The sequence below is a fragment of the Heterocephalus glaber genome, unplaced genomic scaffold (assembly GCF_053883595.1).
Source record: "Heterocephalus glaber isolate CG9 unplaced genomic scaffold, H.glaber_assembly_v1.0 deba00001600, whole genome shotgun sequence".
Taxonomy (NCBI): domain Eukaryota; kingdom Metazoa; phylum Chordata; class Mammalia; order Rodentia; family Bathyergidae; genus Heterocephalus; species Heterocephalus glaber.
Genome location: NW_028258372.1, coordinates 20,171,642 through 20,196,921, shown reverse-complemented (window position 1 = coordinate 20,196,921; position 25,280 = coordinate 20,171,642).

The following is a 25,280-nucleotide window of genomic DNA, read 5'->3' as shown; positions in this document are numbered from 1 at the left end:
CGCTGTTCCCTGAGTTGCCTGGACAGTGGAATGTGGAGCCAGCCTCCTCCATTGCCTTCCCACCTCTCCACACCCATGAACAGAGACTGGATGCCAACATCACTGATGTCTTCCCAACAGCAGGACATGGGTAAGGAGCAGGAAGATGGCTTCTGTCCCCTTCCCACCTTCCAGATCTATGAGTAGTGGATCTAATTGGCAGGACTTAAGTCTTACCTAGTCTTCTAACTGGGGAAACATGGGATAATTCTGCTGGGCATTCCAGTGGAGGAGCTAGCTAGGCATCAGGTATGGAGTGTGAGTTGAAGGGGGTGCACCTGCTGCTTCCTGAGCTATCTCAGACCCTGGTCCCTCTCTCAGTATGAGAGTCCTGCCTCTTCTATTTGTATACTATGTCTAAGTGAGTAGAATAATTAAAGAGCCTTATCTTTGTCAGCATCTGGCCCCAACATAAGGCTACACACCTTTGTGTTTACAAGATAACATGATAAGCACTAAAAACAATACTCTAGGAAGGTTTTTTAAAATTTTAAACTGTTTTTGAATTTTTACCATTCTAGCTAAAATTCTAGACTTTCCCTCCCTACCTTCTGTATGATCTCACTTAACTGTGGTTCACTGGGAATCACTGAGAACCAATCAGATGGGGAGTCATGTGAAAGGGTGTTTGTTGCAAACTGTGAAGTCCTACATAGTCTCGGGTATTATTATCACACACAGTGCCTCACTTGCAATGGGTGCTTTTCATTTCTCTCTCTCTCTCTCTCTCTCTCTACACACACACACACACACACACACACACACACACACACACACACACGCAGAGTTCTCTGTACCCAAGGGTTCCACATCCTTAGAGTCAATCAACTGCCAACTGAAAATATTTGGAAAAGAATATTAGGCTTGCACTGAACATATCTAGACATTTTTCTTATTCTCTAAACAATATAGAACAACTATTTCTATCTCATTTTCATTATATTAGATATTATAAATAACCCAGAGATAGTTTAAAGTATATGGGAAGATGTGTGTAGGATATATATCAATGCTATGCCATTTTATATAAGAAACTTGAGTATTCTTGGAATTTGATGTTGTTGAGGTGTGAAAGATGGAACAATTCTGGAACTAATCCCCTATAATTATAAGAGATAATTATAGGTTTTTCTGAACACTTTGACAACAAATTTCATAAAGCATCCCCCTTTGCCTCTAGATACTTTGTATTTTCTTCACTTAGGATAATTAGCACTGATACAATAGAATATTATCTAATGTATAGACCTCACATTTTGCTAATTGTTCATATATATATATATATATATGGCTGATGGCTGCCCTTGAACCTGTGGTCCCCATACCTCTGCTTCCCGAGTAGTGGGATTATAGGCATGCACCATTGCATCTAGCTCTTTTTAAAATACCAATGCTTTTTTCCCCCTCTATTCAGAGCCATACACCTGGAATGTTAGTCTACCTTTTCTATGATTTTCATAACCTTGACTTTTTAAAAGATTTTTGGGCAGTTATTTTTTTATAATGTCACTCAAATTGGGCCTTTCCAATGTTCTCTCATGATTAGAGTCAGACTATATAATTTTTGTAGGAATATTAAATCAGCCATTAATATTTCTTGAGCTAAATAGGAAATATAAGCCCAGCTAGATTCACCAAGTGGTAGTTATAAGATCACTGGGTGGGGAGTCAGCCTAATATGGAAGCCAAAGACTCGACCAAATTCTGCCTTTGCTATGAATTATTGAGTTATAAATACAAATGATGATGGCGGTGGTTTTATTTAGCAATATGTACACTGACCTCATATGCATAATTTCATATAATCTTTCAACCGTCTCAAGAGGTGAAGTGACACCTTATGGATGTGGAGGGAGTTTGAGTGCTGTGCCCAAGATCACACATTTGGAAAGTGGCAGAGATAGGGTCAAAGCAAAGTCTTAAACTAAATTTTAAACCTTGTGCTTCTGAACCAGCAGTCAGGAGTGGAAGTCACAATGCCCTGTTGGGAATTCATTTCTAAAAAGAGACAAATGACTAAAACAAAATGCATAAGGTATGCTTTTCGGATTTTACAGAGCAATGAAAATAATTTTAAAAATTGAGCAACAGATATAAGACTTATAATGCTTTACACAACCAAGGAAGGATATTAAAATTTAAAAGAAATGTGCTCAAACATCAATTCTGTTTCATAAAAGAAAGGTCATTTTAATATAAAAAGGAAACTCATAATCTCAGAAAAAAGAACATTCTTTGAAATTGGATGTGTTACTTTTGTAATATACTTGGGAAGCTGTTATTCATTTTCCGAGTTCGGTGGGGTCCTGTGAAAGATCTGCTTACAGCAGCACCAGTTTGTGGCCTGGCATTAGGAGAGAATTGCAATAATGTCTTGTGCTTCATTTTCCTGTGGCTTGATCCCAAAGGACAAAAGTAGGTGGGCAGAAAGAGGAACAGTGCCTAGGGTTGGGGTGGGGTGAGAAGTAGTTACTGTTTTCAAATTTGCAATTTATCAAGTGCCTTAAATCCTCTTCATTGGTACTCCATAGTTTTTTGGTCACCACTTTCTGCTCTGGTTACTTTTGTTTTTGTATCTGTCTCTGTCTCTGTTGCTCCCCCCACCGCCCCTTCCCTTTTCAGTGTCTCTTCTTGCTCCTCTGCTCCTAACTCTCACCATCAAAGAAGTGTAGATAGGAGATCAAACACAACATCCTTATTTGGGTACAACACAAATGGAACATTATCTGTTTTACCTCTGAGGGCTCAGGAGAGAAGGTTCCAGAAGTTTCTGTCAATTAAATTGGGTACACATCCTGGCACAGTGTCAGTCAGAGGTTATTGCTACTGTAGTGTGAAGCCTTACAGTCATACTGAAGGAAAGGCACAATTTCAGACAGGTGAGTGGAAATCAGATATAGTTTTTTTCTCTTCAAGTTCATAGATTCCCTGATTTCTGCCCATGGGTCCTTTGGTGGGTTGAGAAGTTGGATCTGAGGGCCCTCGATTAAAGCTCCTATTTTAAAATCTATATTCTCAACCCATTTCCTTATCTTCCATTCCTGTCTCAATTTTTTGAGCCCTCAAATATCTAACTGTGTATAAGGGTAAGCAACCTTCTGTAACACTGCTTTTACCCTTATGGCTGGTATCTTTCTCATCAAAGTCACCAATGTTCCCTTGACTTTGAAGGAGCTTTTCCCATCTTTGTAATACTTTGATTTAAAACCATTTGTTCTTTAAAACTTTCTCCTTCATAGGATTCTGTAATACCTTTCCCTACACAGTAGTTAAGCTCTCATGATGGAGGATCCACGCTGGGGCCTTTTCAAAACACAGGCCAGGGGTCTTTTCTTTGGGCATTCTGAGAAAGAATGTTTGGGTTGGGGTCCAGGCATCTGTTCAGTGCTGCACAAGTAATAACAATTTGTACAACTACTCATAGTTGAGAATCACTGCCTTGGCAATTATGAGTGCTCAGTGTATGTCTTATACTGACAACTAGCACCACCACCACTGCCATCAATGACTAAATACTTAGATTTTTTTCTTTTCCACTATGTTTCAAAGCACAGCTCTCATTTAATCTTTTCTTGGCTTCATTTCTCACTTCAAAAGTAAAAACAATTATAAAAGCTCTACCTCCTTCAGCAAAGTGATACACATATTAATGAGGAAATGTCTGCAAATGCTTGCAATGTCTGGAGTCAACTGTATTTGATAAGAATAAGAATCACAATTATTTTGGAAGCAAATGGGCAGATAGACTCCAGAACCATGGGAGGCTTGTGCACTGCTAATTCCTTGGCTGTGTTAAGCAATATAAGTGTATATGTGAGAATGCAGGACAGGCAGGAAGTGAGTTATGCAGGTGTGGATTTGTAGCTGGCAGATCTAGCTAGGAGAACAAGGTCATAGAATCTTTTTTTTTTTTTTTTTGCTTAAATTCTTTTACTGGGACATTTTAGGCATACAGTATGTTTACAATTATCATTGGCTGCTTGTACCGGTACATGATGTATCTTGGTTCTTATTTTTTCCCCATTACCTGTGCGCCTTTCACCTTCCCTTCCCTATTTACATAGAATTTGTTTTCATTTTTTTCTTTTCTCATAATTTTTCCTTTCCCTTCTTTCCTTTCCCCTTCCCTTCCCACTTCCCCTACCCCTTTGGACCTTTTCTTCCTATTTCAGATTATTGATTATTCATTTTAATTGTTTTAATCATTATTTACACTTTTAGTTTTTCACACTAGAGAAACTATTCGGTATTTGCACATGTGTGTCCTATTTATTTCACTTAAGAGTATGGCCTCAATATGCATCCATTTAGCTATAAATATCTCTAGTTTCTCATTCTTTATGGCTGAGTAGTACTCCATTTTATTAAAAAAACCACATCTTTTATTCAGTTTCCCATTGATGGGCACTTGGGCTGCTTCCAAGCTTTAGCTATTACAAATTGTGGCGCTATAAACATGGGTGCACATATATCGCTGTGGTATGATTCTTTTAATTCTTTTGGGAAGATACCCAGCAGGGGAATAGCTGGGTCAAATGGGACTTCCAGCCCTAGTTGTTCGAGGTATCTCCATATTGATTTCCACAGTGGTTGTACCAGGCTACACTCCCACCGACAACAGAGAAGAGTTCCTTTCTCTCCACAGCCCCGCCAGCATTTGTTATTGGTTGATTTCATGATAGCGGCCATTCTTTCTGGGGTGAGGTGGAATCTCAGTGTTGTTTTCATCTGCATCTCTTGAATGATGAGTGATGTTGAACATTTTTTCATATGTTTATTTGCTGCTTTTACTTAGAAATGTCTGTTCATTTCAGATGTCCATTTTTGAATTGGGTCTTTGAATTTGGGGGGTCTGATTTTTTTCAGTTCTTTATATATTCTAGATAGTAGTCCTTTGTCTGAGGTACAGCTGCTAAAATTTTTTTCCCACATTGTAGGTTGTCTCTTAGCTCTGTTGGTGGTTTCTCTTGCAGTGCAGAAGCTTTTCAATAAGATGAGATCCCAGTTGTTGATTGTTTGTGCTAGCTCGTGTGCTACTGACGTTTTGTTCATAAAGTCTTTTACTATGCCAATGTCTTCAAGAGTTCTACCTAACTTATCTTCCAGCATGTTTAGTGTTTCTGTTTTAATATTTAGATCTTTAATCCACTTCAATCTTAGTTTAGTGCATGGTGATAGATACAGGTCTAGCTTTAATCTTTGGCAGGTTGAAATCCAGTTTTTCCAACCCCATTTATTAAACAAGCTATCTTTCCTCCAGTGATGGTGGTTGGCTCCTTTGTCAAAGATGAGGTGGCTGAGTATGTCTGGAGTTGTTTCTGCATCTTCTAATCTATTCCACTGATCCTTGGGAAGGTCATAGAATCTTAAAGAAATGTTGACCTCCAAAGTTAGAAGGCATTTTGTGGTTGTCCTTCTCCATCATTTACCCATGTTTAAATCCCTGCTATAAACATCTTGTCAGGGTGGGCCAGGGATTTAGCTCAGTGGTTTCGCCGCCTGCTGCGCAAGCGCAAGGACCCGAGTCTGATCCCTGGCACCAAAAAAAAGCAAAAAACAAACATCTTGTCAGGGTTTCTTTATGACTTTACTGGGCCCCAGATTCTTTTGCTTTTGTAGGCCCTATGTTCCATAAAAATATTTAAAATTGTAATTTGTGATTATATCATCATAAAATCAACTATAATCCAGGGTATTCATTCTTACATATTCATTATTATTATATTTTTCTTTTGATTTGAAGAGAAGTTAAAATATTTTTGTGGGATCCTAAAAGAATCCTGGGGCCGGGGATTTAGCTCTGGTTTCGCCACCTGCTGCACAAGCCCAAGGACCGGAGTTCGATCCCTGGTACCAAAAAAAAAAAGAAAGAATCCTGGGCCCTAAGGTTTTCTGGGCTCTTGTGCCTAATGGAGAAGCTGGGCCTGTCTCCAGAGAGGAAATGGACTAGCTTAGGAGGGAGATCATATACCCTTCCATTTAAAGGCAATTTTAATCGGTAGAAAGTCATTTCTTATTTTGAGCTGGTTTGAGTTTTCTCCTTTGAAAGCTTCTATCCTTTTTTCCCCTAATTCTTTTCCTCAGAGAGAGTATATGTCTTCTTTCTCATGTCCTGTGTACTAGAGCCTGGCTATCTAAACTGTGGGCTAAGGACCAGAAAATTTGACATTGCCTGCAAGGCTGACTAGACTCACCTTGTACTTACTGAATTGGAATCTGCTTTTTAACAGGCTGCTTAAGGGATTCACATTTGCATAAAAGTTGGAAAAGGACTGTAGTGGAGAGAATAATCTTAGCAAATATTTATTGAATGATATTTTCTTTTGTTTTTGTTTTTTGAGGCAGGGTCTCCTTTTGTAGTTCAGGCTGATCCTGAACTCACTATGTAGCACAGGCTGGCCTCGAACTTGCAGTGATCCTCCTGCCTCAGCCTCCTGAGTGCTGGGATTACAGGGGTGCACCACCATGCCTAGCTGAATGATGTTTTCTGCTGGACATCATTTTAGGTGGTTTATGTGGATTGTCTGATTAATCCTTTGAGCAAGTTTACTTATTTTTTCCTTTTTTTTTTTTTCTGGTACTGGGGTGGAATCAGGACCTTGTGTTTGCCAGGCAGGCACAGTGCTACTGAGCTAAATTCTTGGCCCTTTTATGGAGCAATTTGATGGGTAAAGAATGGGCCAGCCGGCCTCAAAATTTCTTTCATTGCACCTGGCAAGACTTCCCTAGATCCTTAAAATTGGTTTTGTTTACAGGAGGGTTATGATTAACACCTGAGAGCAAGGCTCTGCCCAATGGGTAGGAAAGGGTCTCTTGAAAAAAAGCAGCAGAAATTAGGGGTGGGGAGAAGGGCCAGAGGGGTTTCCCTCAGTCGTGCTTTTGTTTGACAGCATTTCAGAGAAGCTGGTACAAACCTATCCCCTAAACTCTGGGGAAAGGAACAGTATGCAAACAGGCAGGGAAGTAGATTGACGCAGCGGAGAGGAACTCCAGCCCATTCCCCCTTGTGATTGTCGTGTTCAGGTCAGTACTAACTTTAGCCCTGCAGTCCTCAAATGGGGACAGTCCACTAGTGGATTAAAGTCTCCTAAAATGACTAAGAACCTTTTATCCAGAGATCAGAAAAAAGGAAAAAAAATGATTTCATCTATTCTCTGCCTGGTGCACGATGACTTCCGGGGAAGCCATTCCCCAGTTCACCGTATAATGACGCTGTCTATTCATATAGCTTTGATCTCCCAGGAGCTCAAAGTTCTCCACAAGCATTTCATCACCTACTTTCACCTAGGATGCCTGGGAAGGAGGGAGAAAGTAAGGACAGCATTTGCTGTATTTCCTTCCTGGCGGTCACTCCTTTAGCTGAGACCTCTGCCTCTCAGAAGAAAAGGGTAGGTGGAAGCAAACCCAAGGCCTGTCTCACTGTCTAAATAAACTCACGGTGTTGTCTCTCTACTAACTTCAGACTGGATGTTCACCTACCCACTACTGTGTAATTATCCTCATTCGCTCATCATTTGTTTCATTTCCTCTTCTTCCTCTGGTTTTTTTGTTTTTTGTTTTTTGTTTCAAGGTCTTGCTGTGTAGTTCAGACTGGCCTTGAATTCACTATGTAGCCCAGGCTGGCCTCGAACTCAAGGCAATGCTCCTGCCTCAGCCTCTTGAGTGCTGGGATTCCAGGCGTGTGCCACCTTGCCAGGCTATGTTTGTCTCATTTGTCTCATAAATGCCCTCATTTTGGTACTGGGGATCAAACTTGGGACCTTGTGCTTTCAAGGCAGGCAGCAGAACCACTCAGCTAAATCCCTGGCCCTTATAAATGCCCCCATTTTTGATTGGGGAAACTGAGGCCCAGAGATGCTGTGCAGGATGATGAGTGAGTTATTGCAGCCCATTGGTGAGCCTGAAGCAACTATCACCAAATGTCCAGCTACCAACGTGGCCCTCTAACTTCTGCCTGCCTATGGTGAGCTGTGGGGATTCCAGAACTGAGGTGGATTGTAACTACATTTTTTTCTTTTTGAGTTACTAGAGGTTGAAATATCCAGTCCTTTTTATTTATTATTTAGAGATAGGATCTCACTAAGTTGCCCAGGCTGACTTCAAATTTATGATACTCCTGCCTCTACCTCCCGAAGTGCTGGTACTACAGCCATATGCTACTGCACCTAGTTTTGTGACTCTTTCAATCTGAGGAAACTTGTCCTAAGGTAAATTTAAGGGTAAAAGAGATGCACATGCCAGCTGGAAGGGACACTCCAAGCTGGCTGGCTGTCTTGCAGAGGCAGCTCTCCTCAGACCCACATCCTGTGTGGTTCTCGTCAGATTGGGCTGTCTCTCTGGAGCTTGAATATCTCAGAAATGATCTGACCAGCCTTTCAAATGGTGGCAGGACATAAATAGCCTGTGCAGAAGAATGTTGCCTCAGTGATATGATGACTCAGCATCGCATTGAATTAGCAGCAATCTGGTGCTTAGGGTAATGGGGTGATGGTAAATGAACATTGTTACATTTTTATACCATGAATGGGTCCTTAGTGAAAAAGATGAGTGGCTTTCAGGTGTCTTGCCACAAGATTTCAACCACTGAGTCACTCAGCTGGATGGAAGAACAAGAAGACAGCATAGAAATCTCCTCATGATTCAGCGGCTGCCAACTTGGACTGTCCCCAGTTCCCACTTTAGCATCTTTCTTTAGTCACTCTACCGCACAGTCAGTTCCCCTTCTGTAGAAGCACAATAGGAGGAAATTCTAATGAAGGGACAAAGCTGTCACTGTCCCATCTGACCAAGCATCTCCAGAGAGAACAGGCCACCCATGCCAGGAAAAGCTGTTTCCGAGAGGAACCACCTGTGGTAGTCACGTCAGGACTTTGAATTACTGACCATGCACAGCAGGGTTGATTGATGTACCGAATCCTCTGGTTGCCAAGGATACTAGGCAATCCCTCCAGAATGTCTGATCAGGTGGCCCTGCTCAGTCTCTGCTGTTATGATAGAAGGTGGGATGGAGTGGTAGGAGTATTGGCTTGGAAGTCTTGTCTCTGTCTTTAACTGCGTAACATTAGATGGATTAGGATCTCTCTGGATCTGAGGGTTAATGACCAACAAGAAGGACATGATAAACCCAAAAGCCTCTGGGGGACAGAATAGATTGTCTGGATATAAGACAATATGATGGGGGGTACAGGAAACTGGAGGATAGATGCCTTTCCTACACATATTCAAATTCTAGTTACACACACAGATGCGTGTGTGCACACACACACGCACACACACGCACGGTCACAGTGTAGGCCAAATAAAATGCCAAGAGGCTGACTTGATCTGACTACTAGGGTTTCTAATCTGTTCTTAAAGGTTGTGAAACTGGATGAAAACCTGAATAAGCTCTCTAGCTCCATTTGATTATAGTTAACTTTAAAAATTCCTAATTTTAGCTGGATGTCGTAGACCATGGCCATAATCCCAGCACTCTGGGGAGCTGAATCAGGAGGATCACAAATATGAGCCTAGTCTGCACATCTTAGTGACTTAGCAAGACCCAGTCTCAAAGTAAAAAAATAAAAGGGCTGGGGATGTGGCTCAGTGTGAAGGTCCTGGATTTAATTGCCAGAGTGAGGGAAAAAGAATTGTGGAGGTCTAGCAGCTGAGCAATATATTATGTCTCCCACTAGTTCTCCTGTGGATAACACCTGTGGGTCATGATGATAACGATTGCCTGGGTTACTTTTCAGGGACTTTGAAGGTTGCTTTTGTCAAAACCACCGACCCTCCACTTGGGGCTGTGCCAGTGTCTGATGGGTGACGTTTTGATGTCAGAAGGCTGAACACTGCACCCTCAAATCACACTAAAGCCTTGATTTTCTGAACATGTGCCCATGAGAGGGTATGCAGATTGATCACATCTGTGCAAACTACTGATGACATCACCTCCAATCATCTTTCACCTTGCTCTTTATCCCATAAGTGTCTCCTCCTCTCCATGCGTGGCTACCTTGTCAACAAACTTTCTAGTGCAAACTCATTTCTTTTTTCAGTGATTGACATATTGTGCTGCAGGCAAAATGGAACTGGTTTGGTAAATGTTACTTCTAGTTTTCACAGTCTAGACTTTATCTAGAACATGTATTCTTACATATCTAAATTTCTAATTCAACTATATATATCTGATATATATATTTTTTTTTTTTGGTACTGGGGATCGAACTCTGGACCTTGGAAACACTGAGCTAAATCCCCAACCCATATCTGATATATCTTTACGAATGTGGGGCAGTATAGGTATTTATACTGGAAATAAAATTCATGGGAAATGTAGACCATATAGGCTTTCACAGGCTAAAATTAAATCATAGTGAAAATCACTGGGTCAAGATTATTGATTAGAAAAATACATTAAATGTAGGGGCTAAATGGTGGTAGCAGGTTACTCAGAGATCATGTGAAGTCCTCTGGGGCACAGTTTGGGGAAGACAAGGAAAATAAACTGTTTATCACACATTGCTGGCCAGAGCCTGATTATTCTCTCACCCCCAAATTGTACAGAGGTGCAAATGCAAGACCTGTGTTTGTCTTGCTAAACACTGTACATGACCCTCATGCCTGACACTTAGTAAGGGCTCAATAAATACATGATGAATGAGTGAATAAAAGTAGCTTCTAGGTTGCAGTGTCTTTTAAAAATCAACTAATAAAATATTGATTATGTAATTTGTTTAAAAATATAGATATAATCTTGACAACTCTGCTCAAAATTTTTCACAGGCTCCACATTACCTATTCCACCAATGTCAAGCTTCTTGGCATAGTCTTTGTTTCTTGCCATGTACTGATTCTTTCTGTTTGGTTTTACTTGTGCATGATGTTGTCCTCCCATTCTCCCTATATTCTAGGGCAGCTTAACTCCTCACTGTTCTCCAAACAAGTTCTGCCAGTTCTGTGGTATTCCTTTTGTAATGCCCCTCCTTCTTTTTTCTCCATCCAAATATCACCCATCCTTCAAGATGCAAATGTTCTTGCTCTGAGAAGCCTTCTTTTATGTTGAAATCAGATCAGAAATCATGTCTTTTTTTGTGCTCTTTCTGGGTATCATATTTACAGTGAGAATTACATTCTATTTTGAGTTATAGCTATTTAAAGACCAATGGTGTACAGAGTAAACTTCTTAAAAGCATAGACTACATGCTGTTATTTTCATATTTAATAAATATAATGACATTCAAAGTATTTATGTGAATTATAAAACTTGAAAGTTTATACTTATTAGTTTTTTTTTTTGAGGCAGGGTGTCACTATATAATACAAGCTGGACTTGAACTCACTATGTAGCCCAGTCTGGCCACAAACTTGTGGAAATCCTCATGCTTCAGCCTCCCAAGTGCTGGGATTACAGGTATGGCCACCATATTTGGCTTTTTTTTTTTTTTTTTTTTACAGAAAATAACCTTCAGAAGCAATTTAGCCTAAGGTATGGGGAATAGTTTGCCAGTAGGCTTACACATCTTCCTATTGACTACAAATAAAGAAAAATCATATATAAAGTCAGAGAACCAAACTTTACTAGGCTGTTTGGCTGCATAGAGTCTGCAAATAGAAAATCTGGATGTGAGAACCATCCTCATATCTTTATTGTTGCCCAGAAAAGAGGGCGGCCTACTCTGTGACTGATCTCTATTCCTTAGGTAGAGTAGAAAGAGACAATTCATTAGGCTCCCATAGCCCAAGAGAAAGAGCCCTTGAATATCCCACACTCTCTTTTAATTCTATATTCACAAATTTTCTGATCTGCCATCTATTAGTTACTACTGAGCACCTACTATTTCTCTGGCCCTACGTAGTTCATTATACCTAACTCCTAACAGCAACCTTTCAAGATGGGTATTAAAAACCACTTTTTTAGATGAAAAGATGGATGAAGATGAAGGGTAGTTATATAATTTCCTCAAAGTTGCCCATCAGAAATGGTAGGACTGTAATTTAAACACAGTGTGGACTGACTTCCAGTGTGTGCTTGCTTTTCTGCACATGAGAGCCTCTGGGAAAGGGACTGCAGGATACTTTTGACTTGTTCCACACTTGAGTCAGAGGTGTCTTCTGGGCTAGAAGTTAAGTAGTAACCACAGTTGGTGAGACACAAACCCCCAAAGCCACAGAGGCTTTGACAAAAATAGACTGCCAGTTCTATCCCTTCTATCTCCAGTTAAGCACCAGAAGGACATGTGAAAACACAAAACATTCTCTGTGGGGAATCTTTAAACGGGAAGCATAATAAAATTTACTTTTTCTCCTTGGGAAAGCTCCAAATTTAATGGATAAAAGTAGCAGGGTATTATTGCTTTTGTTTTCACAGCTGCTGAAATTGCACTGACTCTCCTGGTTCAATTCATGATAGCTTCAGTTGAAATTACATGTGTCTAAAGATAGGAGATGCAGGTCAGAACTGCTGAATAGATATTGTCTTTTGTTTGAATGGGACCTGTTCATTTTAGCTCAAAGCAGCCCTTGACCACAAATGAGTGTGAAAAGCTTCCAAAAATCCCTAAATAGGGAAATTTTCATTTATATACTCTCAACAACATCGTTATATATTGTGCTTGCATTTATTTTGGCAATTGACAGGAGACATGGTTGGCCCCTTTTTCACTGGAACACATTGGGAAAGTTCATAATTAAATGACTTCATTGCAGGTTTGTAAGGAGCAACAGCAGGAAATTGGAGGATGATCACAAAGATGAAAGTAGGGGGAAAAGTGTATAATCACAAAGGCAGTAGTGTGATAGTGTAGCAAAAAAGAGTCTGTAAGGTGACTTGGGGTTGGTTACTCCGGGGAAGATTTCTTAGACACACCGTCTTCAGATATTGGAGAGGCTCACTTGCTTTGGATAGGAAGAAATAGCTTCCTCTCTTTCACTTTAGAGGGTAGAACATGGACTACAAAAATGTCAGTACAGGGAGATAGTCATGTGTATGTAGGAAAAATCTTTAGTCTACTCCTAAATGTAGGAAGTTTGTATAAGAAATAATAATATGTTTGGAATGAGGGAGGGAGCTGCCACTGTTGTGACCTTCTCCCTATCTCTGGGGTGCATTCCAGCTAGGGAAGCAGTAACAGGAATTTCAGCGTTGGGTGAGAGGTTATACCTGATGACCTGAAGTTTTATTCTAATTCTAAGCACTTAGTTCATGGTTTAACAACTTATATACTGATAGCAGTTTCTCTTGTGTGAATAAATATGACAAACAGCCTAGGAGTGTTTTTTGAAGAAGAGTATATCTGTGCACTAAAATCTTACTAATTCAAAATAAATGAAAGAAGAAGCTACTTTGGTTGGTGAAGTTAATTTTTTAATGCTTGAAAATAATGAGTTCATTTTTTCTTTTTAAACTGTCTTTTATTAGTACATATTTGTCATACATATTGATCACATTCATCATAGGGAATTTGTACTTGTACATAATATATTTTAATTATTTTTTTCCTATTCCCCTCCCCTCCCTTCAACCCATCTTCCCCTCCCAATTTATACAAGCTTTGTTTCCATTTTTCCTTACATTCTTTTTCCCTTTTCCCTTCCTTCCTTTCCTCTCCCCCTTCCCTTCTTCCCCTTCCCATTGAACATGTTCTTCCTACTTCCCAATATCACATCTTTCATTATGCTTCTTATTTACCCTTTGTGTTTTCACCCAAGAGGAACAATGCAATATTTAAACTTGTGTGTCTGATTTATTTCACTTAAGATTATGTAAGAGACCATTTTATTCCTTTCAAGATCTTTGAGGCATGGAGTTATGTCTGTCAAAGTTACCTGACCAAGATCTTGCTTTAATGAACAGAGGACCAGGTTTGCTGTCCCTGCTTGGATTAGAATGAAACCATTTATAATTCAGAGTGTCTGAAACAGTTGACTCTCTTAAGTAAATAAATAGGCCTTCAGAAGTTCATTTAAGTGTTTATGTGTTTTGTCAACTTTTCCTTTTTTCTGTGATAGGGCAAAAAGAATTCAACACTGGTCAACATGTCACAATTAAAAAACAAAAGCACACCATGAATAAATGTGATTTTTTTTTTGCTGTATTTTTGTGATTCTCTGTCTTCTAGATTGGATATTAGATTTCTAAAGGCCCAATGCATAAAACTCTCTGAATGACTATTTTTATTTAATAGATGTAGCAAGAAGTTGAATTTAACAATTTGTTCATCAAACCTTAATGTTCAAGAGACTACATATTGTATGACTGATTCCATTTATATGAAATGTCTGGAGTAGAAAAATCTGTATGGACAGAGAGTTGACCAGTGGTTGCCTAAGGCTTGAGGTAGCTTAAGGAGAAGGGGCAGTGACTACCAACAAATATGGCTTTCTTCTTGGGTGATGATAATGTTCTGAAATTGATTGTTGTGATGGTTTTCCAACTCTGTGAATATATAAAACAGCATGAATTGTAGACTTTAAGTATTTGAAAAATGGAATGTGAATTACATCTCAACAATTATCAGAAGTGTGCTAGGAGTAGAAACTGTTCGGGATACTAGACGTATCATGTTGAACAAGACAGAGCCCCTGCCCTCACAAAGCTCACACTGCTGTGGGAGAGTCAGACAACAAACTTACAAAAAACATAGTTTCAGGGAGAGGTAGCATTCTGAATAAAATAAAGCAGGATAAGGAAATACAGTGATGTGTATGTATGTGTGTTTGTATATTTGTGTATGAATATGAGTGTATAGTATGTATACATACACCCATATGTATACTGTATACATGTGTGTATACATTTTCTGTTTCAGATGTGGTGGCTAATACTTAATATCTGGTCATCAGTAAGATGCTCCTCTCTGGGGCATATTATTTTTTCATTTTTAAAATATATTTTTAATTTAATTGGCATAATTGTACATATGTATGATATATATGCTGTGATAGATATTTCAACACAAGCATACAATGTGTAATAATCATATTAGGGAAACTGCCATATCCATCACCTGAAATATTTATTTATTTATAACTTTGAGCAAAGATCTGAGTAAAATGAATGAATTAGCCGTGCAGATAGCTGGGGTAAATTTCAGGCAGCGGAAATACTCTGAGACAGAATATTTTGGTTTATTTAACTAGGAATAGGAACAAAGAGCTTAGTGGGAAATAAAGCTGGAAAGGTCTGCAGGGGTCATAATATGCATATCATAGTAATAACTATGATAATCTCTATTAAGAGTTCAATCCTAGCACTAATAATTTTTACTAACTTTGCATTACCTGTATCTTACTCACTTTTTCATTGATAGGACAAAATGCCTGACACTCACACCTTAAAGGAGGAAAGGTTTATTTTGGCTCACAGTTTCAGACTGTGATTATCTGGCTCCAAGGCAGAACAGGATGACAGGGGGCATGTGGGGGATGTGGGCAGCAGGTAAAGGGGGCTCAGCCCATGGCAGCCAGGAAATAGAGAGGAAAGGCAGGAGCTGGGGAGAAGAATACATCCTTTCATCCCCTAGTAACTGGCCTCCAACAGGCCCCACCTCCTAACAGCACGTTCAGCTGCTGAACTCATCAGTGGAAGAAACCACTGATGAATATGGCCACAATCCAATCACCTTCCAAACACATGAGACTTTTGGGGGGACATTTTAGATTTAAACTGTAACAACATATTAGTCTATGAGTTCTTGTCACAAGCACTATGTTGTTGCAATGCTCACAGCAAGGCTGCGAAGTTGTTAATAGTACCTGAGCACAATGGCACACATCTGTAATCCCAGCACTCCAGCGTCTAAAGCAGGAGGATTATGAGTTTGAGGCCAGCCTAGGCTACTCAGTGAGTGGAAAGGCCAGTGGCCTAGACATTATAGCAAAACCTTGTCTCAAAAAAGTTGATATTTTTTCTGGTGTATAGACAAGGAAAGTGTAAGAAATTTTCAATAATTTTACTCAATAAGCCCTTGTCCACTTCAGGACATGGTCTAATTTTTTCTAAGACATTGTCTCAAAATTTATTTATTTATTTTTTAATAACGAAAAATTTATTGGTACATTTTAGGAATACATAATGATAACACTCTCCATAGGGAATTTGCACTGGTACATGGTACATCCTACCTCTTTTTTCCCATTCCCCCCTCCCCTCTAGTCCCCTCCCCTTCCTATGTACAAAGCTTTGTTTCCATTTTTTCCTTCTATTTCACCTTTTCTTTCTTGTCCTTTCCTTCCTTTCTTCCTCCCTCCTCCCTTGTTCCCATTCCCATTTGAACATTTTCTTCCCATTTCCCAATATCTGTTATACATTTTAGTACTAATTTCCACTTTTGGTTTCTCACACCAGAGAAACAATGTGGTATTTAAACATGTGTGTCTAATTTATTTCACTTAAGAGTATGGTCTCATGGTTCATCCATTTAGCTATAAATGTCTAAGTTAATCCTTCTTTATGGCATAGTATTCCATTGTATAAAAAAACCACATCTTCTTTATTAATTTGTCAGTTGATGGGCATTTGGGCTGTTTCCAAGAATCAGCTATTACAAATTGTGCCACTATAAACATGGGTGCACATATATCACTGTGCTATGATGCTTTTAATTCTTTCAGGAAGATACCAAGAAGAATAACTGGGTGGGCTGGCAATTTAGCCCAGCGGTGCTGCCGCCTGCCTTGAAAATGCAAGGTCCAGAGTTTGATCCCCAGTACCAAAAAAAAAAAAAAAAAAAAAAAAAAAAAAAGAATAGCTGGGTTAAATGGAACCTCTAGTTTCAGATTTTGAGAAATCTCCACACTGATTGCACCAGTCTACACTCCCACTAACAATGGAGAAGGGTTCCTTTTTCCCTACAGCCCCCCAGCATTTGTTATTGGTTGACTTTTTTTTTTTAATGTATTAAATTCTTTTATTGGTACATTGTAGGTATACAACACAATTACATTTCTCATTGGGAATTGTACCTTTACATAATGCATCTTGGTTCTTATTTTTTCCCCATTCCTAGCCCTCCCTTCACGCCCTCCACCCTTCCCTATTTACAAAGACTTTATTTCCATTTTTTCCATTTCTCATCATTTTTCCTTTCCCTTCTTTCCTTTCCCCTGCCCCTCCCACTACCCCTACCCCTTTGGACCTTTTCTTCCTATTTTACATTATTGATTATTCATTCTAATCATTGGTACATTTTAGGTATACAATTTAATGACATGCATCATTGGAAATTTGCACCTTTCCATAGTTTCTCTTGGTTCTTATTTTTCACCCTTGCCCAGCCCTCCCTTCAACCCCTCCAGTCCTCCCTATTTACAAAGATTTTGTTCCTATTTTTCCATTTTCTCATATTAATCCAATTCCCTTCTGTCCTTTCCCCTAGCCCTCCCACTTCCTTCCCCTTTGCCCCTTTTCTTCCTATTTCACATTACCTATTATACATTTAGTCCTTATTTACACTTTCAGTTTCTCACACCAGGGAAACTATTTGGTATTTACACATGTGTGTCCTATTTATTTCACTTAAGAGTATCGCCTCTATGTGCATCCACTTAGCTATAAATGTCTCTAATTTCTCATTTTTTAAGGCTGAGTAGCACTCCATTTTATTAAAAAAACACATTTTCTTTATCCAGTCTCCAGTTGATGGGCATTTGGGCTGTTTCCAAGTTTTAGCTATTACAAACTGTGCTGCTATGAACATGGGCACACATATATCACTGTGGTATGATTCTTTTAATTCTTTGGGGAAGATCCCCAGCAGTGGAATAGTGGGGTCAAATGGGACTTCCAGTCCTAGTTCTTTGAGGTATCTCCATCCTGATTTCCACAGTGGTTGCACCAGTCTACACTCCCACCAGCAGTGGAGCAGGGTTCCTCTTTCCCCACAGCCCCTCCAGCATTGGTTATTGGTTGATTTCTTGATAGCAGCCATTCTTTCTGGAGTGAAGTGGAACCTCAGCATTGTTTTCATTTGCATCTCTTGAATGACCAGTGATGTTGAACATTTTTTCATGTATTTATTTGCTATTTCTACTTCTTTGTGTGAGAAATGTCTGTTCATTTCAGATGCCCATTTTTGGATTGGGTCTTTAAATTTGGGAGGTCTGATCTTTTTAAGTTCTTTATAGATTCGAGATAGTAGACCTTTGTCTGAGGAAGAGCAGGTGAAGATTTTTTCCCACATTGTGGGTTGTCTCTTCACACTCCTGGTGCTTTCTCTTGCTGTGCAGAAGCCTTTTAATAAGAAGAGATCCCACTTGTTGATTGTTTGTGGTAGTTCATGGGCAACTGAGGTTTCGTTCATAAAATCTTTTCCTACACCGATGTCTTCAAGGGTTCTACCTAACCTCTGTTCCAACTGGTTCAGAGTTTCTATTTTAATATTTAGATCTTTAATCCATTTTGATTTTAGTTTAGTGCATGGTGAGAGATACAGGTCTAGTTTTAATCTTTGGCAAGTTGAAGCCCAATTTTTCCAGCACCATTTATTAAAGAGGCTATCTTTCCTCCAGCGAGGGTGTTTGGCTCCTTTATCGAAGATGAGATGGCTGAGTGTGTCTGGCGTTGTTTGTGCATCTTCTAATCTGTTCCACTGGTCCTCAGGTCTGTTTCTTTGCCAGTACCATGTTGTTTTTATCACAGTAGCTTTGTAGTATAGTTGCAGGTTGGGGATTGTGATAGCCCCTGCCATGTCTCTGTTACTTAGAATTGCTTTTGCTATTCTGGGTCTCTTCTTATTCCAAATGAATTTTTGGATTGTTTTCTCAAGGTTCATGAAGTGTGCTGCTGGGATCTCCATTGGAATTGCATTAAATCTATATAGCAGTTTTGGAAGTATGGCCATTTTCACTATATTAATCCTTCCTACCCAAGAGCAGGGGATATCTTTCCATTTTCTGATATCATCTTCAATCTTTCTTTTCAGAGTGCCATAGTTTTCAGAGAAGAGGTCTTTGATTTCTTTGGTTAGGATGATTCCTAGGTATTTCAGTTTTTTGGATGCTATTGTGAAAGGAATTATTTGCCCTATTTCTCTCTCAGTGAGTCTGTCATTGGTGTAGAGGAAAGCTATTGATTTTTGTGTGTTGACCTTGTAACCAGCTACTTGACTGAATTTGGTGATTAAGTCTAGAAGACTTTTGGTGGAGTTCTTGGGGTCTTCTACATAGAGTATCATGTCATCTGCAAATAATGACAATTTGACTTCTTCATTACCTATCTTGCTTCCTTTTATTTCTTTCTCTTGTCTAATTGCTGTGGCTAATGTTTCCAGAACTATATTGAACAAGAGTGGTGTTAGTGGACATCCTTGTCTTGTTCCTGATTTTAGTGTGAAGGATTTCAGTTTTTGACCATTTAGTATGATATTGGCTGTTGGTTTTTCATAGATGGCTTCTATCAGTTTGAGGTAGAGACCATCTATTCCAATGTTTTGTAGGGTTTTTTTTTTTTATCATAAATGCATGTTGGATTTTGTCAAATGCTTTTTCTGCATCTATGGAGATAATCATATGGTTTTTGTCCTTGGCTCTATTGATATAGTGTATTACATTGATTGATTTTCATATGTTGAACCATCCCTGCATCCCTGGGATGAATCCCACTTGATCTGGGTGTATGATCTTCTTGATGATCTTCTGCATTCTGTTTGCCAGTATCTTATTAAGGATTTTTGCATCTACGTTCATCAGTGAGATTGGCCTATAGTTCTCTTTTTCAGTTGGGTCTTTCTCTGCTTTGGGGATCAAGGTGGTGCTTGCTTCCAGGAATGAATTTGGGAGTATTGCTTCCCTTTCAATTTCACTGAAGAGTTTAAACAGTAGTGGCAGCAGTTCCTCTCTAAATGTCTTGTAGAATTCAGCAGTGAAGCCATCAGGTTCTGGGCTTTTCTTAGTTGATAAGTTTTTAATTACATTTTCAATTTCATTGGTTGATATTGGGTTGTTCAGAATTTTTAGGTCTTCTTCGTTCAACTTTGGTAATTCATATGTATCTAGGAATCTGTCCATTTCTTCTGTGTTGTCCATCTTATTGGCGTATAGGTTCTGGAAATAGGTATTGATGATCCTCTGGATTTCTGCTGGGTCTCTTGTAATTTCACCCTTTTCATTCCTAATTGCATGGATTTGGGCCTTTTCTTTCCTTTTTCTGACAAGGTTGGCTAAAGGTTTGTCAATTTTGTTGATTCTTTCGAAGAACCAACTCTTGACTTCATTGATTTTTTGTATCGTTCTCTTAGTCTCCATTGCATTGGTTTCTCCTCTGATCTTTATAATTTCCTCCCTTGTATGAGCTCTGGGGTTTTCCTGCTCTTCTTTTTCTAGAAGCTTGAGGTTCAGCATCAGGTTGTTTAATTGGGCTCATTCTGTTTTCCTAATATGCGTATTCACTGCTCTAAATTTCCCTTATAAGACTGCTTTCATTGTGTCCCATAGATTTCGATATGTTGTATTGTCACTGTCATTTAATTGAAGGAACTGTCTGGTTTCTTCTTTAATTTCCTCTGTGACCCATTGGTTATTCAGAAGTGTGTTGTTCAATTTCCACATGTTTATGAACTGTTTTGAGTTTCTTTTGCTATGGATCTCCAATTTCATCGCACTATGGTCTGATAATATACAGGGGCTAACCTCAGTTCCTTTGCACTTACTTAAACATGTTCTATGTGTGAGTATGTGGTCTGTTTTGGAGAATGACCCATGTGCAGCTGAGAAGAATGTGTATTCTGATTTTGTGGGGTGGAAGACTCTGTAAACATCTGTTAAGCTCATTTGTTCAAGAGTTTGATTGAGTTCTAGTATTTCATTACTTCTTTTTAGTCTAGTTGATCTATCTATTTGTGACAGTGGGGTGTTGAGGTCCCCCACTACAATTGTATCAGTGCATATATGATTTTTCATGTCCGTTAGTATTTGTTTTATATAGTTGGGTGCACTAGTGTTTGGTGCATAGATATTTATGATTGTCATCTCTTCCTCTTGGCGTCTTCCCTTTACAAGGATGTAGTGTCCTTCTTCTTCTCTCTTAATCAGTGTTGGTTTGAAATCTACTTGATCTGCAAAGAGGATAGCTACTCCTGCTTTTTTTCAGGTTCCTGTCACATGGAGTATTGTTTTCCACCCTTTAACTTTCAGTCTATGAGTTTCCTTTTGAATTAAATGTGTTTCTTGTATGCAGCATATTGTTGGATTTTGCTTCTTGACCCATTCTGCCAGTGTATTTCTTTTGATTGGTGAATTGAGACCATTAACGTTGATGGTTATAACTGAAACGTGTTGACTTGTCATTGCCATGACTTTTTCTTTTTGTTGGGTTCTCCCCCTTTCCATTTAATTTCTTGTCATGCCAGATGGGTTCATTCTGCTTTGCTTCCTAGGGTTGTGATCCTCAATGTCTGTTCCTAGGCTATTGTGTAAAATTCTTTGGAGTGCTGGTTTGGTATTCACAAAGTTCCTAAGGTGGTCTTTGTCATGAAATTATCTTATTTCTCCATCCATTTTGAAAGATAGTTTTGCAGGGTACATCAATCTGGGTTGGAGGCTGTTTTCTTTTAGGGCTTGGAATATGTCACTCCAAGCTCTTCTTGCCTTGATGGTTTGTGTTGAGAAGTCTGCTGTGATTCTGATGGGCTTTCCTTTGTATGTGATTTGTTTCTTTTCTCTGACTGCTTGGAGAACTTTGTTCTTCTGTTGTGTTTCTGGAATCTTAACAATTTTATGCCTATGTGTAGATTTTTTTTGATCAAGGCTATTTGGAGTCCTATATGCCTCACTTATCTGTATCTCTTTTCCCCTGCTTGGGAAGTTTTCTGCCATTATTTCTGTGAAGAGATTTTTAATGTCATCTGTACTCTCTCCTGTTTCTTCATTGAGCCCAATCAGTCTTATGTTATTCTTCTTTGCATCATCTAGCAGCTGCTGGATTGATTTCTCATGTTCCCTTTTAATTCTGAAGCAGTTTTTCTTTTCCTGGTCACTAATTGCAATCTTATCTTCTATATCTGAAATTCTGTCCTCACATTGGGTCATTCTGCTGTGTAGACTTTCAATGGAGTTTTTCATGTCCTGGAAATCTATTTGCATCTGTTTTATGGATTCCATTTGTTTCTTATGTTGGGATTCCATCATGTTCCTGAGCTCCTCTCTAGATTTATTAATCATGTCTTGCACTAGGGGCACAATTTCTCCTGTTATCTGAGAAATTATTTCTGATTTCATTTTTTCCAGATCCCCTTTGGTTGCCAGTTCAGTGGGTCCAGGTGGCTGAGTATCAGAATGGTCCATCTCATTTCCCTTTGTGGTTGCTCTAGGTGATCTGGAAGTCTGATTTTGAGACTTATTTATGTGTTTTCTCATTTTGACTGGGGCGGGGGACTGTTAGCACCTGCACGGATTACCTCCTCTGAGCTGGGTGAGGTGGGACAGGGGCCAGGAGCAGCGGTAGGGATGGTTGCTCCAAAGCCCTTTCCTGTGGGCTGGGAGCAGCGGGAGTGATGTTGGCCGGGAAGCCCCGTCCTCTGGACCAGGAGCAGTGGGATAGTGGCTCAGAAGCCCCTCCCTCTGGGCCGGGAGCGGTGGGAGGGATGGTGGCCTGGAAGCCCCTTCCTCTGGGCCGGGAGCAGTGGGACAGAAGGCGGCCCAAAAGCCCTTTCCTCTGGGCTAGGAGCAGCAGGAGGGATGGTGACCGGGAAGTCCCTTCCTCTGGACCAGGGGTAGTGGGACGACGGCTCAGAAGCCCCTACCTCTGGGCTGGGAACAGCGGGACTCAGTACCTTGGTCTGGTGGTCTGGTGTCCTCTGCATCTTTGTAGTGTGGAACCAGGTGGCTGCCTGTCTGCAGCGGGGTGATTCGGTGTCTTCCGCGTGACTCAGGACCTCGATAGGGCGTGCACAGACCTGCCTGTGTGCAGTGGGCTGATTCGGCGTATTCCGCGGGACTGGGGACCTCAGTAGGGCGTGGGCAGACCTGCCTGTGTGCAGCGGGGTGATTTGGCATCTTCAGCATGCATTGGTTGACTTTTTGCTAGCAGCCATTCTTTCTGGAGTGAGATGGAATCCCAGCATTGTTTTAATTTGCATTTCATGAATGACCAATGATGTTGAACATTTTTTCATGTATATTTGCCATTTCTACTTCTTCAACTGAGAAATGTCTTTTTTATTTCAGGTTCCCATTTTTGGACTGGGTCTTTAATTTGGGGAATCTGATTTTTTAATTTCTTTATATATTCTAGATATTAGACCTTTGACTGATGATAGCTAGTAAAAAATTTTTCCCCACGCTCTGGGTTGTCTCTTCACTCTGTTAGTGGTTTCTCTTGCTGTGCATAAGCTTTTTAATAAGATGAGGTCCCAATTGTTGATTTTTTGTAGTATTTCCCGAATGGTCTGGATTTTGTTCATGAAACCTTTGCCCACTCCTAAGGACATGGTATAAATTTAAGTTTAGTGATTTTATTTCTTCAACTCCTAAATCAGTACTCTGTACAAGACATAGACATAGACTCAATATATGTTGATTTAGTTAATTTCTTTGAAACTACAAAGTGAGTGGCTGGCCAAAGTGGGTTTACATCTGTTCATCTTAACCCAAAGACCATGCCTGTTGTGTTACTCACATGGCCATTTTATTTTCCCTTTGAATCACAGAGTAATGGGGCTAATGAGATCTTCAGATATCACCTTCCTAGTGGACTGGTGGTAACATCTTCCAGAGCCTGTGGTGTTAATGTAGTTTTCCAGGACTCTGCTGAAGGAGATCTGTTAGCCTTTCATATTATACATTCCCACTTTAAATAGGGGGTAAGTTTTTCTTAGCATATTTCTTTAGGTGACTTGGGTGTAATTAATTTTTACCCTCCAATCTATATAGTTTGGTAAATTCTGTTTCTGGCTCACCAGTCTTCCTCTTAGTTAATCCTACCATATCTAACCTTTAATTACATTAGAAGGAGGGTAAGAAGTTAAGAGTTTGAGTTCAGATTCTGGCCCCACTTTTATTTTTTGGTATGGGGGATCAAACTTAGGACCTTGTGCTTGTGAGGCAGGTGCAGTGCCACTGAGCTAAATCCCCGGCCCTGGAGACAATAATTTTATTAACTTCAGAGGATAGTTTTAATAGCTGTGTCTGTGCAGCACTCAGTGCAGAGCCAAGATCAGAGTAAACCCTCTCTCTGATAGCACTTGCTGCAGAACTGTGGCTAGAGAGGCAAAAAGTGAGGTCATTTCTTGTTAGTGATTCTCAGCACACAGCATTTAGGACTTTATTATGATAGATCAGTTAGGTAGTCAAAATACATCTTTGAGGTGAACCATGATGGGTCCACAGATAGAAACTAAGGTTGATTAACTCCTGAGCATTCTATAGTGGGGCTAAGGGAAGGGTAATTATTCAGTCTCTCCAAGTACACTATTCCATGTGAATCTCTGGGGTTATTACATTCTCTAGTTGGAAGTTATTTTTATCAAGTGATGGTAGAGATTGGGGGTTGGATTGGAACAGAGATTGCATAATTCAGGAGAACATTATGGGCAGGAATGAATGCCATTGATAAAAAGAGCTCTCTCCCTTAAATTGTGGAAGAGGCAGTCTGGTCTCTCTGCTGCTGTTTCCCAGTTAGCATGATTGTTGCTGTTGCCAGGTAACTGCTGGTGCAAGGACTTTTGGGTCTGCTGCTGGGAGAGTGGGAGGGAGGTACAGGGAGATAGCAGTCAAGGTCAAAACGAATGGAAACAGCACTGTCTGTATACACAAATCAGGGTCCCTGAGATCTCCTCTAGGCCTATGGTAAACATGGAAAAAATAAGGAAATTCTAGAATAAAAAGCCAGTAAATATATATTCTTGGAAAAATGATAAAGATTTTGGTTTGTTCTTCTTTTACTCCTTTGAAAAGAAACCTTGATTTCTCATAAATCCCAGAAAACACATACATATGGATGTGACTGCTGATCTGTCTTTAAATCCCTCATTCAAAGGACATGAGTTCCTCCAGCTCAGCAGTCAAGCTCAGGTGCCCTAAATGATACACACTGTCAGCATTAGGGAGAAAATAAGTTGTCTTGTTAGACTCTGGAAGCCCCTTGGAAAGCCATCTCTCATGTTTTTTTCCTCTCATATATTAAGCACTGTCTCTTCCTAAATGGGGAGTAACATAATGATTCAAGAGAAAGGGCAGAAGGCAAAGTGAATAGCAGCTGACTGCAACCAGCATATTTCACTGCACATCTGAAAGCCAAGTATCTCTGAGCACACTTGTGAGTGTAA